The 17,329-nt window shown below is 35.8% G+C and overlaps 1 protein-coding gene across 1 annotated transcript in view; it reads left to right on the plus strand.

The window, feature by feature from the left end:
• Positions 1 to 17,329, plus strand: part of GNAI1 (G protein subunit alpha i1) — an 80,472-nt gene that overhangs the window by 23,023 nt on the left and 40,120 nt on the right. The gene's annotated exons all lie outside the window — the stretch shown is intronic.

Below are 17,329 nucleotides of genomic sequence, written 5' to 3' on the forward strand. Positions count from 1 at the left end.
CTGTGTGTGTGTTGTGTGTGTGTGTGTGTGTGTGTGTGTGTGTGTGTATAATTACAGGACAAGGAAATGTTAAAGGTGGCGAGGTGAGTGGGTGTGCCTACATCAGTCTGGCCTAGACTGTAGAACTTAGAAGGACAGGAAAGGAAAGAAAGCAAGGTGGGGAGTGAGAAGAAGCACATTACAGGTAATAGGGACAGAGGCGAGTAGACTTGGACACTTTGGTAGTGTAGCACAGAAGTACAGCTATATAATCTGGACCACAGAACCAACAAAACAGGAAGCAAGAGATCCCAGCTACAACATCCTTACCTAAAAATGTGTACGTCAAGGAGGCTGGGGCATTGGTGATGGGATTGGTGTTGGAACACTGCATTCTTGAAATAAATATGAATAACTTTGTAAATCATGGTGCCTTAATAAAAAATAAATAAAATACTCGAAATCACTGACTTAAGTGATTTTGAATCCAGGTGCTCCTTTATCTTTCCATTACAAAAAGGTAAAATTATCCCTGCACATTTCTGCTGTATCATGGAATTCGTTATGGAAAGTCCCTAGTAAGGTGCTCAATTATTTTATTAGTAGATATGTTGTTTCCTGTGTGTCAGGCAATACCCAGGGGATATATACATTTCAGTGTATTTTATGAACAGCTATTTGGAGTATATACTAGGTAGTTTGACTCTTAAAAAATGCTTTCTTATGTACTGCAAGTTGCTGAGAAAGCCTTTATGATTACTATTCTTATAGAATAGGAAACAGATACTGTTCTCAGTCAGACACATACTCCTGTGATGCTAAGGTAATATAAGAATCAAGGGAAAAACTGTGCTCCATCTTCCAAATATTGACAGCATACAAACCAGACAGCTGAATTTTCTTTTCAGATTCTATGTTTCAAAGAGTTTTTTCTCTCTGGACTTACTTCTTCAGGAAGGAAGTATCTCCACGTGAAGACATACCTATTATGGATTTAATAAAGCTGGCAAATGGCTCCTTGAAGTTGAGACAGAGAGAGATGTCGAAGATGGCAGAAATTATAAGTGGTTCTTTGTCAACCACATGAAGTCAAGTTTGGTGTTATGCTGGTTATGCTGAATGGGTTTTGAGGCACCATGAGATTGAAGAGAGTTGGGTGGATTTCAGTAAAGAGAAACAGGGAGAGGAAGAATAGTTTATGTGGGTGATGTTGTTAGGGATTTTGTACTTGTGGTCTGCTATAAATCTTACTCCTTATCCCCACACAAAATCTTTATATTAAAGTTTTCCAAAGCCGACTTTGTTTCAAGGAACATGGCCAAGTACTGGCTTGGCCAAGTGCTGACCAAGAAGTCAACCTTAGAATTGACTAGCTAAGACCTCCCAAGGAAGCTGACTCATCTAGTCTGCAATTGTCTCTGTGGACCTTGTATCCACTTGCATCTATTAGTAACCCTGTATCAGTTCTATAATGTCTGTAAGAAATTTAGCTTTTAGTGAAGTATAATAGGGTCCTATATCAGAATCCCTCAAATCTTTTACCTAGGTTAGATCATTTTAGTTTGGTAATCACCTTTACCCCCAAATATCTCAGCATGTCAGTAGCCCTTCTGTGGGTGGGCCTATACCTATTTCCAAACCTCTCTTTGAGCAATAATGATTACTTAGACTTTCCATGATCTCTCCCTGCCCTCTAGTTCTATGAATTGTTTAAAGCAAAGTGTTCAATGTTGGCAGTTCATTGTTTATTTTGGACTGTGGAGCCACATCCAGCAGTACCCAGGGATATTCCTGACAATATGCCTAAGAGTGACCCATGGCCGTGCTTGGGCAACCTTGTGCTTTTCATCAGACCGAAACTGGTGTCGCCTCATACAGACAGGGCAAGCACTTTAATTCCTGTATTATCTCTGCTGCTCACTGTTGGTGCTTGAATTATATTCAACAGACATTTGTTACTTAATCTCTTACTAATTACATTATTTAAGTAGTTCCAACTTGTGACGCATATTAGAGAAATTGGGCATTTAAGTTTTTTTTTTCATTTTTTATTTATTTATTTATTTTGCTTTTGGGGTCACGCCCAGCAATGCTCAAGGGCTACTCCTGGCTTTGCACTCAGAAATTACTCCTGGTGGTGCTTGGGGGACCATATGGGATGCTGGGGATCGAACCCGGGTTGGCCGCATGCAAGGCAAACGCCCTACCGGCTGTGCTATCACTCCGGCCCCGAGCATTTAAGTTTAAATTTACTGCTTTTTATTTATTTTAGGATTATATGAGTAGAATTGGTTCTATTCATTATTGCTCAGTTTGGGGATATTTATAAAACTGGTTTTCCTTTATGAATTTTGTACTGAATTGTTTGTGAACTGGTACTAATTCATTAATCAGCATCTTATATATAGAAGCAGACGCAAACTCACTTTGATAGATCAGAGTCTTGCTTGGAATCTGGAGTATCATGAGAGATACTCCTAAAGTCTTACTGAACTTACACTTACTTTACAATTATGTCTTGTCTGTGTCTAGTAATCAGAATGCAAAAGAATTGATCTTTTTATTTCTTCATGTCATTACCTTATTTTTTAGGTGCTTAGAATTTACCTTTTCAGTGAATTATTTTTAGATCATTGAGAAATTCATTCTTGTCTATCATGATTTTCCCACTCCCTTTGCTGTGGAGCATTTGTCCATTTCTTCTCTAACATTTTTATGCTTTCTCAGCTTTTTTGTTGATTTTTACAAAGAAACAAGCAACTGTAGAAGCAAGAATGATGGCTTCCAAATAGCTGGTTAAAATTTCAGAGCATTAAATTGCCATCTACTTCCTCACTTGACTTTTTAAAGAGAAATAGAAAGGCACCAGAAGAGTAATAAGTTAGAAAATAAAGCCCTTGAGATAAAGCTAAGGAAAATATATTTGTCTCTCAAAAAAAGAGAAAGCTAGAGACTTTAGATGTAAGGATCTATCTTAATGGCCAACCATTTTTGTACTTTCCACAAAGATCAGACAAAAGGAAGTGGATTTAAGCTGGGCTGTTCAGGATTTATATTGAGTATAAATAGGAATTTTATGATTCTAAATATTGTTCCTCTCTGGAATGACTTTTTAGAGGAAGTTGGATTATTTTCCCTCTCTTCTAAAGTCTCTAAAAATAACAGATTTTGATCTCATACTAATGGTGTACTCTTATAATGCTCCTGAAGGCTAACAGAGACCATTGATGACCTCTACAAGTCCTTTCTCCCTTAGTGATTTTCTTTTCACAAATCTTACCTCAGATCTCACCTGGCATTAGAGCCACTCTTATTCTTTCTCTTCCTGTCATTTATAGTGCAGTTAACATTCCATCATGAATCTGCTAATGGAAAAGTGACTGCAATTTAGTGTGATATTGTCCGTGTAGGAAAAAAAAAACTACTTCATAGTTTTTTGTAAAATATTACACTTTCCTTGCTGTTTCAGTAATTTAAATGGCACAAGTGCTTGATAAATTATATTTGGTAGCATCTTTATTTTTCTGTTTACTTTCCAAGTTTTGGCTAAGCACTGTTTCCTGTGAAATTGAATGTGGCAAGGATTTATTATTTTCTTTAAATATTTTTTTCCCTTTATTTTATTTTATTTTTTTTTAAGTTGTAGATTTACAATTTTTTGTGCTTTGGTTTCAATTATACAATGATCAGATACCCATCCCTCCACCAGTGCCCATTTTCCACCACCATGGATAATATCCCTCCCACCCCCATCCCCCCATCCCCCCTGTCTCTGTGGCAGGGCAATCCCCTGTGTTCTCTCTCTCCTTTTGGGTGTTGTGGTCTGCAAAAGAGGCATTGAGTGGCAAACATGTTCAGTCCATAGTCTACTTTCGACATGCATCTCCCCTCCTGGGAGGATCCTCCAAACATCCTTTATTTGGTGCTCCCTTCTCTATCTGAACTGCCCTTTCCTCTAGGATACCCGGCTAGCCTCTAAGTTATGGAGTAATCCTCCTGGTGCTGATCTCAGCTATTCTTGGGTATTAATCTCATACTTTGTTACTTTATATCCCCCAGATGAATGCAATCTTTCTATGTCTATCCCTCTCTTTCTGACTCATTTCGCTTAGCATGATACTTTCCATATTGTACCACTTGTATGTAAAGTTCATGACTTCATCTTTTCTAAGAGCTACATAGTACTCCATTGTGTAGATGTACCAAAGTTTCTTTAACCAGTCATCTGTTCTTGGGCATTCAGGTTTCTTCCAGTTTCTGGCTATTGTAAAGAGTGCTGCAATGAAGAAACAAGTGCAGATGTCACTTCGACTATACATTTTTGCCTCTCTGGGATATATTCCCAGGAGTGGTATTGCTGGGTCAAATGGGATCTCAATTTCTAATTTTCTTTAAATATTTTATTATGAATTTTCTTAGCTAGTTTTTTTCTATAACCAATTTCTTTACATCATACTTTTTAAAAATTAGATTGTAATTAAGCATGCCATATTAGTTTTCAAAAAAAATTGGAACTCTAATCCCTAACCTGTTTTGAATTTTGAAATAAATCTTATAAATAATAAAAATATTCAAATAAATATTTTCATAATGTTTGCCATACCTTTTGTTCAGCATCATCCCATTTGAAGACCATTCGGTTGTATTCTATTGAATTAAAGATAAAAGAAGGTTAATATACAAACCATTGACTGCTGCAGATCTGCTTAGAGTTGACATGACCTTGAGTATTTCGTTTAATCTTTTTAAAGTTTTGTTTTATCTTTTGTAACATTAACAGAAAACTGCTTATTTTGAGTGATTAAAATAATGCAAAATGCTTAGCAACGTACATATTATACAGTAAAAGTTACAAACGTAGTTATTTTATGCATTAACAAGAACAGACAGAATTTTCCTTGTTCACCTGGAATTCTATATGCACTGATCTTGTAAGAATACAGATAAGCACTCCTTGCTGTAGGGAAACTCATATTCTTGAATGAGAACCATATGTAGAAATTAGTAATTGTGATATGAGTAATCATAGAAATGTAAACTTCTGGAAGGTTCTCATTGAGGAAACCAGAACTTCCAAATATTTTTTTTTCTTTCTGCAGAATAGATTCTTTCTTCTTGTAAACAAATTAGCATAAGGACTGTTTTGCATTTCTTCTCTAAAATCACTCGGGTAGAAAGACTGTTGTTACAGGGCCTTACATTGAATTTTCATTTTAATTTTGTTTCTTCTGAGCTACATATTAGTCTCCTTAAGTTATGAGTTTTGATAATAAATTATTTTGATAGAATAATACATGTACTTAGCAAAGTTATTTTCATTTCTTCTTCCATTGCTATGGAGCTTGTAGACTTAGACTAGAAAAGAAACTTGGGATATAACTTTTCAGCTAATGTAGTCTCTAGTGGATGTCTTCCCGAGACCACTGCATTTGTATGGTTGGAAGGAATGAGAGAAAGTCCTTCTCATCCTATGGAAATTGTCATTCATAGTATCAGTAATGCATTACTAGAGACAATGGATTTGTATGGTGTATCAGCACTGCATATATAAAATAGTAATACTGGTACTATTATAAAAATAGTTTTATGATATATTGGAGAAATACAAGAAAATAATTAAAATTCTATTTTTTATTATATAAATATTAGGCCACAGCTATAAATAATTACATATGTCTGATACTTCATGTGCTAACTTGTAATTGCAAGAGATGTAGCTCTTAGAATATTAATAAAAATGGTATTCAGCTTCCCTGAAATTTCCAAATGATAAAGATAGTCTTTTTCTCCATTTATACAGTAGATTCTTTCTGGGGAGGGTGGAGGGACGTTAGAGCCATACAAAAAGGTGTTTGTCTTTATGTGGGAAATGGGGTTATGTTCCAGATTCAGAATTGATCCTTTTAATCTCCCTATTTTTTTAACCAGCCAATTTATCTATATGGGCATTATCCAGTTGTCCATAGCGTAAGGCATAGCTTCACTGATAGTAGACATGGATTTCACATTAATGCAGCCAACCATTCTAGCAATAGAAAAATGCTCTCATGAATATCTCTTATTTTCCCCATGGGCTTGCATGCATTCTTTAGTTTGGAATCACAGAACTGATATAGAACCTCCTCTACATCTCTAGAAACTGTCTTATCAGAAAAATATATATGAGCATGTTCACATGAGGAGCTCTAGAAATATCTAGCGATTTAACTCCTTTTCATTAATGTGGTTGCTTCTGGAAAATATTACTGTGAAATTTATTAAAACCAGCTCCTATGTATACAACAATCTCAAGTAGAACAACAGGTACACTTTAAATTTTTATACCAAATGTGTATAAAAAGAAATCTGCATAATATGAAGTTAATCATTTCACAAGTTCTGAATAGACAGTTCAGTGGCATAAAAAAAATAAGTCACATTATTTGTCGACCATCACTGCTACCCATATTTGGAACTTCTCAGTATTCCAGACTGACATTGTACCTGCACTGTAGCACTGCACTGTCCTTCCGTTGTTCATCGATTTACTTGAGTGGGCCCAGTAATGCCTCCATTGTGAGACTTGTTGTTACTGTGTTTGGCATATAGAATCCGTCATGGGTAGGCTGCCAGGCTTTGCCTTGCAGGCGAGATACTCTTGGTGGCTTTCCGGGCTCTCCGAGAGGGGCATAGGAATCGAACCTGGGCTGACCGGGTCTGCCGCGTGCAAGGCAAACGCCTTACCCACTGTGCTATTGCTCCAGACGCTGTACCTATTAAATATATTTTCAATTCTCCATTTCTACATCTACCTGGAAATCACTATCCTGCTTTCTAACTCAATGAATCTGACTGTTTTGTGTATCTCCTGAGAGTTGAGTTATACAGTATTGTCTTTTGTGTCTAGTTCATGGCATTTAGCTTTTGTTTTTCAAGGTTCATCTGTATTTGTGTCTGATTTTCTCCCTCTTTAGAGCTGAATAATATTCTTTGCATTCACTCATAGGCATTTCACCTTTTAGTTACTGCAAATGATATTGTGTGAACCTGGGTGTATAAATATGCATTTGGGACTCAATTTTCACTTTTTTGGATATGTACCTAAGTGCAGAATTGTGGGTTTGAATGGTATTTCTTTTATTTTTTTTAAAGAAAATGTGTACATACCATTTTTTTCCCATGGTGGCAACATCATTTTCTTTCCTACCAGTAATTCACAACAATTACAGTTTTCAACATTCTTCACGTTTGTAATTTAATTTTGATAGCTATTTTAATAGATCTGAGGTTGTATCTCATGAACGTTTTGATTTATTTCCCTGATAAGTAGTAAGTCATTTGTTCATTTTGTTCTGTTGTTTCTTTTCAGTAATTTCTTAAATAGTCTTGCTAGTAATTCCTTATCAGTTATACAACTCTGAACTAGTTTTTTCATATCTTTGGATAGCCTTTTCATTTTCTTTTTAGTGTTTTCTGATACATAAATTACTCTGATAAGTACAGTTTGTCATTTTTTTCTTTAGTTTTTTGTGCTTCTATTGGCCAATAAGTAGTTGTGAAATTCAGTGGTACAGAGATTTCTTCTGGTGTGTTAATTATTTTAAGAGTTTTATAGTTTTGCCCTTTATATTTGTCTTTTGATTCATTGTAAGTTAATTTTTGTTTATGGTGTATGACAAGATTTCAGTTCATTCTTTTACTTGTGCATGTGAACCTTACTAGATTAAAATTTTTTAGTATGTGAAGCAAATAGTTTTATTAGGAAAAATTTACTTTTATGTTAGGGGAGAGAAAGAGATACATATTCAAGAGTGAACATGGGCTAGTCCAATGGCAAAAAAGATTTCACTAGTTTATAACTTCCAGAATTATAGTCTTATATACTTTACTACTATAATGTTTTGTGATAATGTTTTCAATGTAACAAAATATGTTTAATTTTTCGGCAAATATTTTTATTTTAAAATATGTGTATTTTTTAAAAAGTTAGTGATTTTAGCACTGCATTTTTATTAAATTTATTTTGATGTTTTTTATCTTTTAATGTTTTACATCTGATAGATATATTATTGTTATTTAAATTTATGGTTAGTTTATTTTAATATAAAGTGATACATGATTTGTAACGTGAATTTATAAAAAAAACACATAAATTAGAAAATGGAAACTCATGATTCTTACTTGAAAGAATAACTGTAGTTTGATCTATATTTTTTCAGATTCTGATTGTGTGTATATAATCAATAAAAAGTATTTGATCTATTTACGCACTTTCATGGTCTGATTTTTTTTTTACATAATATACCCTGTACATTTTCTACAGTGACTCCTGTAGATCTATTACATTCTTAATGCTTATAAAATAGTCACATGACTATCTCATAATTAGTTGAAAGAACTCCTTGTACTTGAACATTTCAGTTAACTGTATTTTTCCTATTGTCAAAATGTGCAAAATATATTTAAGCAAATTTCTTAAAAGGATCATAGTATTTTGTATAGTCTATTTTTAAGGCTTCCAAAATAGAATATCTGCTGCCCTCTGAGAGGTTGTAGTGATGCTATTCTCAGTAACTGTGTATGAGTTACTACAGCTCCCACACCATTTCTTAGCAATAACCATACTCGTTTGGCTAAATATGCATAATTACCTTTTTAATGATTAGTAAATTAACTTTTTATGTTTATAGAACTTGTGTTTTTCCTCTGGTGTTAGTTCTTATGCCTTATTAATTTCTTGCATTTGGTCTATCTTTAACTTTTTATTGATTTATTTAGTTTTGTTTAGCCTATTTTAAACCTTAAACATTTTATTCTCGTAGCCTATTTTATTTTGATGGAACTCTGACCCCATGAAGAAACTAGCTATGAGTAGAATATATGAGCTCACTATGGTTGTTATATATATCAAATCTGCATCTTAATACAAATGCACTAATTTGCATACCATAAGTAAATTGAGATGATGTTCAGCAATCTAGGATTCTGTTTTGTCTCATTTCTTTCTTTCCTTCCTTCCTTTTCTCCTTCCATTTCTCCTTTCTACTTCCTCTTGTCTTTATTTCTTCTTTTCATAATATTCAGTCTCTTTTATTGTGCTGTGAACACCTAACCTGAGCTCTGTTCTCTTATCAAAACATAAACATACAATGCAGTATTTCTAAATATGGCAATTAGAGAGTCATCCCATTTTAAATTTATGTCTTAATGATATCAAATAACTTCTGGTGAAACTCTTGACTCTTACAATAGAAGACTTGGTGGCATGAAGGACAATAATCCTCTGACAGACGATGTTTTATAGATTTTGGTATTAATTTATTAATATTAATAGAGCGATAGCACAGCGGGTAGGGCGTTCGCCTTACACGCGGCCAACATGGCCGACCCGAGTTCGATTCCTCCGCCCCTCTCGGAGAGCCCGGCAAGCTACCGAGAGTATTCGATATGCCAGACACAGTAACAACAAAGTCTCCAATGGAGACGTTACTGGGCCCGCTCGAGCAAATAGATTATTACTGAGTCGACTATGCTCCCTTGTAAATTGTTACTGATCTTTACCTTCTTTGATGTCACTCAGTGTTACTTGTCTCTCACATGGCGGTTCTTCGGCTGTTTATTAAACATCTTATTTTACCCTATTTTTTTCTATTCATTAAACATCTTTCCTTGGGGTCAGAGCAGTAGTACAGTGGGTTGGGCATTTGCCTTGGGCATGGCTGACCAGGGTTTGATCCTGGCATTTAATATAGTCCCCACCGGGAATGATTCCTGAGCCCAGAACCAGGAATACACCCTCAGTACCACAGATGTGGCCCCCAAATTAAACCAAAATAAAATCTTTCCTTCACCTAGCCTTTGTTAAATAATTTATATTTCTCTGTGACACCTTTCTAGACGTGATGCAGTTCTCAAAAACCTTGTTATTGTTCTTCCTCTTCCTAAGGGAATGATTTAAGAGTATTTCAGATGTTAGTGGGTCAATGAATACTTTTTACTAAGACTCTAGTTCTGTTACTTTTTCTATAATATTTTAATGTCATTTTCTGTCTTTTTATTTATTTAGTTCTTCTGATAAGTTGCGGGGTACCTTAACTTGTTCGGATAACATTAGCAGATGTTGATATTTTAAGTACACTGACCGGAGTGTCTTAATTACTTCCTTCATAGTCTTTCCTGAATCTGAAATGCTGTCTGAGGTGTTTCCTGCCAGATGTTCCTCCCTCTTGTGGAACTGGGACCACAGTTCTTACTCTCACTCAGTTTCAGCAGAGTGTTGCTGAACACAGTGGGTTCTCCATATGTGTTTTCTGAGTGATAAAATTATGAAATGGTTGATTCCTCTGACTGCTTCCCTAGATGTTGACACAGCATTCTGCCATTACAGCCTGGTACTAACTCAACTTTGACTTGATTCCCTGTATAGTCTTTGATCAGAGATGGTAAAATTCTGACTGTATGGCTTATGTAGATGATTTTGGAGAAAGTAAAAAATAGAGTGGTTAGAATTATATAAAAGAGACTAGAGTGATAGGCAGTTGGACCTACATCAGAGATCCCCTAACTTATTTGTTGTACTCCTTCCTTTTTAGAAAAATTAAAAAAAGAACAACTCAGTTTTCTTCTTGAAATTAACCTTCTTTAAGAAACAAACTCAAAGCACCCCATTTGCACTGAGGTTTCTACTGCACCTCCCAGAGTAGCAATGTGAGCCCTTTTTGAAGCACCAGTCTGAATCATAGCTAAATCATAGAATTCTTAGGGTACCATAAAGAGAAGACTGCATTAAAGAATTGGCAAACATTTTAGAAAAGTAGTTCTCTGAAGAATATAAATTGTCAGTGATGCAATTCATTAAATTTTGACTACATATCAGCATGCTGGGGTAAATTTTCCTTCGTGGAAGTCTTCCATATTGATGTGATCAGGAAGTATCTGTCCAAAACTACATGTCTTAAGGGGAAATCCGAAAAAGGATCCTTTTTGTAAACATGTCTTGTGTATTTTTGTTGAAAACAAACTATACTTTTCTTAGCCTTCTTACATGGGTAGGGCTGTGAGTCACTGGTAGAGTGTCAGCCTTGCTTGTGTGAGGTCCTTAGTTACATAACTGGCAGAGCAAAGATAGGGGGTGGTGGGCTTAGAGAGGAGAGAAAAAAGAAAATGGAAAAAGGAAAAGAAGACCTTTGAACTTCTATCATCACACTGACTGTGAGCCCCTGTGTTTGTTGCCCTTGAACTGCTGTTTGAAAGGGAGATGACATTCTGCCTATCTTGTTTAAACTGTTTCCACTGCCTGAACCAGAATCCAAATTAAAAATTGAGGGCACATGTGAAAATTCATTGTGTCACACTGAATGAATGAAAGAAAAAAAAGGAACGGTTGTATATGAATCACATTGCTGTTAAAAATATGTAAGAGAATAATATGAGCTTGCAATGTTAAAAATGAACTGTTAGCCAAGTAAAAGTGATAATTCCTCAGGGAAAGCTTTATGGAAGAGAGTGTAGAGATATGTGAAAATAGATGATGTGGGAAAGTATTTGTGGAAAAATATAATTAACATCTTTCTGTACTTAGAAACCCTTGTGTGCATACTAATAGTGAGGGCTCCAAGAATGACATTAATTTTATGTTAGCCCCAACCTACCACCTACCGGCTAGGATAGGGAAATTTCCAGCGTTTTATGTTCAGTGTTGCTCATTCTTCGTCCAGCCAGCTGGTACTTAAATGGTCAGGGGAGGAGTACTGGAGTTTAGGCATCTCATATGCAGCTGAGGTGGCCAAAATACGGTTCAGATCCAGGAGCATATGTGTCCTCTGAGCATCACCAGGGGTCTCTCCTGAGCATAGAGAATTAGCATTATTTGAGACAACAACTGGTAGACCGTCATGGATAGTCTGACTTGATGGTTTTGCAGCGTTGGTTTATAGGAAAAGGCTCAAGGCATTTGTTGCCAATAATAATATTTGAGCTTTCAAACAAATAAAATAGAAACTCAAAAGAATGTTTTCCTATCAGCAATAGCTTGACATCTTCCCAAGAGTTAAAGCATTTTACCTAATAAAATTATGGGTAATATTAACAATTAAATTTATATATGTCCTAATAGGTGTGTAATATTAAAAGTACATCAGCAGTTAGTTTTGCAAAGTTCAGTGAACTGATTTGCAGGGCAGGCAAGGGTAAAAGATCTATTCCAAGTGCAAAATAGGTCAGGAGGTTTTGAAAGCAAAGTATGAAATGTTCACAGAAATGCTATGTTGTAACCAGACTCTTAGCTACACTTTAAAATTTTAGTATAGAAGTGAAGACAATGAACATAAACTTGTAACTGCTTTTAAAATTACCCTTCCCTTTTTCTACCTACAGAATTGTATAAAAATTGACTTCCTTATAACTGAAACCCAAGCATAAAAATTTGTAAGTCTACAACTGTACCTCATGGTGTTTCACTAATAAAAATTAATAAATAAATAGCAGACATACTAGCTATTTAAAAAATGACTTCTTTATAAATATTAAAATAATATATTGTGTCATACTTAATGCAGAAGTAGCACTGCACTGTAGCACTGTCCTCCTCATTGTTCATCGATTTGCTCCAGCGGGCACCAGTAATGTCTCACAACAAATTGTGAGACTTGTTGTTACTGTTTTTGGCATATCAAATATGTCACAGGGATCTTGCCAGGCTTTGCCGTGCGGGCGAGATACTCTAGGTAGCTTGCCAGGCTCTCTGAGAGAGGCATAGGAATCGAACCTGGGTTGGCCATGCGCAAGACAAATGCCTTACCACTGTGCTATCGCTCAAACCCGATTATCAGCAATAGAAAACAAATTATCTATTGATGCTTTTTCGGCATGTCTGATTGTTGGGGGGAATTTTTACTTAATAATGGTGGGTCTTCTGTCAAAAAATTGAATGTAATCAAAGTAGAAAGAGAGGAAATCATCTGCCACACAGGCAGGGTGAGGGGTGGGATGGGGTCTTTTGGTGGTGGAAAATGCACTGGTGAAGGAGTGGGTGTTTGATCACTGTATGACCGAGACTTAAACCTGAAAGCTTTGTAACTGTTCTTATGGTAATTCAATAAAAAAAAAAAGATTTGTTTTCAAACTATAAAAAAATTATAAAGCAAAGTATTCTATATTTTATGCTTTATAAATTATTTTTTATAATCCTGTATTCATAAATCTTGACTTTATATATGGTTACATATTTTTAAATGCTCACTTACATTTTTGTGATTAACACATTTCATAAGAACTAGTTCTCTGTAAGCCCGCTTAGCATGAGTCTGATTCTGAAATGGTTGACTTAGCTTCTTGATTGCAACATTTCTTTCAAGAATGGCATCATAAGTGGCACTGTAATAGAATTTAAAAATCAAAACTGTGAAAATGGACTTATGGAAAATTATAAGTAGATTCCTCTCTTCCTCCAAAGATAAATGTAATTGAATCAATTTTCAGTCTTTGACACTGTCACATTTCTTCTAATGCAGAAGTAGATAGAAAAATTATTTTCCTGTAATAAGCAATTTGTGGAAATGTATAACAGTGTAACTTATCTCACTTTGGGAGGAGGAGGGAAATATAAGTGTATAAACATATTGATTTTTCTTTATAGCCAATCACTTACTGACTATAACAGTTCTCATAGCACCAATGAAAAAAAAGACAGTAGTGACCTTTCAAACACTCACTGGTTCTTACTCTTTTGTCTATGTCAAACTCATTTGGAGGGATTAAAATACAGATTGCTTGTTGGACTTTGCTATAGAGTTTATTACTCAGTGGGATCTGAGAATATATATTTCTTTCATAATTTCAATACTGCTAGTCCTTTTTAGATCTTATTTTGAGAAACACTTCCATTTCTTTGGATTTATTGGACAAACTGGAACTAGAATTGTTGCCTTTTGGAGAAAGAAGAAAATAATTGAGAATTATGAAAAGCTAAGTGGAATCAGTGTAGATAGAGATTATCATTGGTAGTAGTCTTAGTTCTCAGAAACTTATGATTTAAACTTAATAGGGGTTGAGGGAAATGTGAGGGGAGAGGAAGAAGAGGCAGACTAGATGTCACATGGGGCCAGTGATGAATGGTCTTGGCCACTTTTGTGGTGGTGAGATATACAATATCTTTATACATCAGTACCGTAAACGCTAATACTATCTTAACCATTTTACCCAATCTACAATAACAAAATAATCATTAGAAAATTAATGAATTGTGGCTGAAACAATAGTACAGTGGGTAGGGTGCTTGCTTTGCATGTGGCCGACCTGGGTTCGATCCTCAGCACCACATTTGATCCCCAGAACTCTACCAGGAGTGACCCTTGTGCATAGAGCCATGAAAAAACCCATCCCTGAATCCCGGTGGTATGGCTTCGAAACTAATAAACAAACCGAATGAATGAATGGATGAATTAAAATGGCTTACAAATAGAACTACTTAATATCTGAGGCTTTTAACTGACTTCCAATAAGTCAGCCTACTCAAATTTTGTTATTGGTAGAAGACATTTATTGTCTCTTTGGAGACAAAAATGACTGTACAACAGTTGCAGTTGTCAGCAAATTGGCATTCGTGGCAATTGAATGTACACCTGACTCCTGTGGGTCACATGAAGAAGTACAAGAGGGTGACTGTACAACAGTGCAACTTTGAGAACCCATGTTTTGTTTTTTTTTCCCTCCTCCTTATGTCTAATAAGCCTGTATAACCTTTGTTCTGGAGGATATATTATCTGTAACATTCCAGACAGTAAGCAGACCTGCTATCTCTTCCAAGGTGGGGAAAATTATCTCTGTCTTTCATGCCTATTCTCTGTATCAGGACTTAAATATTTTCAACTCATGATCCCTTTTCACCCAAGAAATATTTATGTGACTCTTGGTATATAAGGCATACAAGTAAAACCTTTACGGACAATAAATCATAAATTCTTTTAAATTTGTGGGACCCTCCTCCCTTAGTTATATAGTGGGGTTGTGACCCACAGTTTAAGGAGCTGGGCTCTATAAAATACCCTTGAAATTGTGAAAGACTCCTGGGAAGTTTAGATTGGCAAAGGAAAAATTAGAACATTAGAGCAAAACTGAGTGCAGTTAGATTTGATTTTAAATAAAGCAGTGCATAGTTTCCTGATTAAAACATTATCCCCTGTATGGTTCAAAATTATTTTCGTAAGTGCATTTAACTGTGATTGGGAGAAAAAATTATTCATCCTTTAGATCTTACATAAGCTGTACAGCAACAACAAAAAATGACTTTTACTATGACAAATGATGATATACTCAATAGTAAATTTTATTTGCATTATGTTTCTTTTGGATCGAGCATCACTCTTGTATAAGGGATTTTATAATGAGTAACTTCCCAATGTCTTTCTCTATACTTCTGCAGCTTTCATTTGTAAAGTGTGCAGTAATTATAATTTGACTTATTTGGCACAAATGCTTCATTAACTTCTTTTAATTTTCCCTCATTAACTTAATATAATTAAAATATTACCATCTGTCTCATTGTTGGTCCAAACTTTCAGGGTTCCATATGACAGGAAACAAACTCACAATTGGGTCCTCAAGCTTGGCAATCAGGGTGAAACAGTTTTCAGGGTGGAATATTCTGCCTTTCCCAGGTCAGCCCTGGTTTATGCTTATGTTCTACTTACTTGTAACGGTATTTTAATTTGGTAGTAATTGTAGTATTTTCCAGAAGTATGACTGAGTGCTGCTTCTCTGTATTTGGGTCCCATCTTAGAATGGTTTCATCCATGACCTGACCATGGAAAATGTCATCTGTGGGCCAAACTTCATGTCATTTTTCTTGGTAACTTTCATGTAAAAAGGAATGTATCTCATTGTCACTTAAGGTTTTTCTTGATGGATTAAAATAAACTTCCGGTAGACGGGGGTTCTTGGTGGTAGAAAATGTGCACTGGTGAAGGGATGGGTGTTGGATCATTGTATGACTGTGACTTAACTGTTCTCACGGTGATTCAATAATAAATAAATAAATAAATAAACAAAAAAATTTTTTAAATATAAAAAACTCAGTCTGTGCCCTCAACAGTAGAATGACCACAGCTGAAGACAGAATCAGTGAGCTGGAAGATCAGCTGCACCAAGCCAACAGACAACAACAAACAATGGCAAGAGACCTCAAAATAGCTCTAGAGCGAATCAGAGTCCTAGGAGATGATTCCAAGAGGAACAACATTGGAATCATTGGAGTACCAGAAGCTCAGGGAAACAATCCTAATGAAAAAGCCACGGTTAAACAAATCATTGCTGAAAAATTCCCAGAGCTGGACAATGCAGCCATTCAGATTCAAGGAGCCCAAAGGGTGCCAGCTAAAAGAGACCCTAACAAAAACACTCCAAAATATATCATAGTTGGAATGAACGATGCCATGGATAGAGACACAATACTGAATACTGTAAGCAGCAAGGTCAAAGAAGGAAATCACATACAAAGGAATACCCCTTAGATTCACAGTAGACCTATCAGAGGAAACTCTTCAAGCCCGAAGGCAATGGTGGGATATAGTGAAAAAAACTCACTGAAATGAATGCCTCATCGAGAATACTCTATCCTAAACTCTCACTCAAACTCGAAGGAATGGTACACTATTTCCCAGATAAACAACAGCTCAGGAACTTCATAGACTCAAAACCAAACCTAAAAGAACGGCTAAAAGGGCTACTACAAGACGAAAGAAAAGTTTTTTTTTTTGATTTTGGGGTCACAGTAGATGGTGGTAACTCCTGACTCTGCTCTCAGGGATCACTCCTGGCAGTGCTCACGGGACCATATAGATGCTGGGAATCTAACCCTGGTTAGCAGTGAGCAAAGCAAGCATCTTTCTCACTTTTACTATCTTTGGGGGGAGGGGGTCAGGGGAACTTGTCATGTCTTTATTAAAAAAGGAGATGGTTTTACAGCCTGGAGCAAGACATAGCCCCAAGCTCAGTTCCTTCCATCCCCCTCAAACTGGGGATTGGTATGTTACATCCTTTGATATTTACATTTGAAAGACATTCAGGTTATAAAGCTAACAAAAAAGATTTCCTTTTCAAATGGCTACATATTTCAAAGAAAGGAGAAACTACTATTGACATTGACTCTTTGTTGCCCTACTACCCCCTCCCCCACACCCACACACATACCTCTGCACCTCAGTGCAATTGAAAATCCCTGTATAAATTTTGGCTTCCTCAAAACTTACCAGTCTGCTTTTGGCTAAAAAGCCTTGCCAAGAGTATGGCTGATATTTACCTATGTCTTATATTTACCATTCATTGAGGGGAAGTGGATCATTCTAAAGGTCTCTGTCCTTGTGGTCTCCATCTT

The sequence above is a fragment of the Sorex fumeus genome, unplaced genomic scaffold, assembly GCF_029834395.1.
Source record: "Sorex fumeus unplaced genomic scaffold, SorFum_2.1 ptg000037l, whole genome shotgun sequence".
In the NCBI taxonomy this organism is placed as follows: domain Eukaryota; kingdom Metazoa; phylum Chordata; class Mammalia; order Eulipotyphla; family Soricidae; genus Sorex; species Sorex fumeus.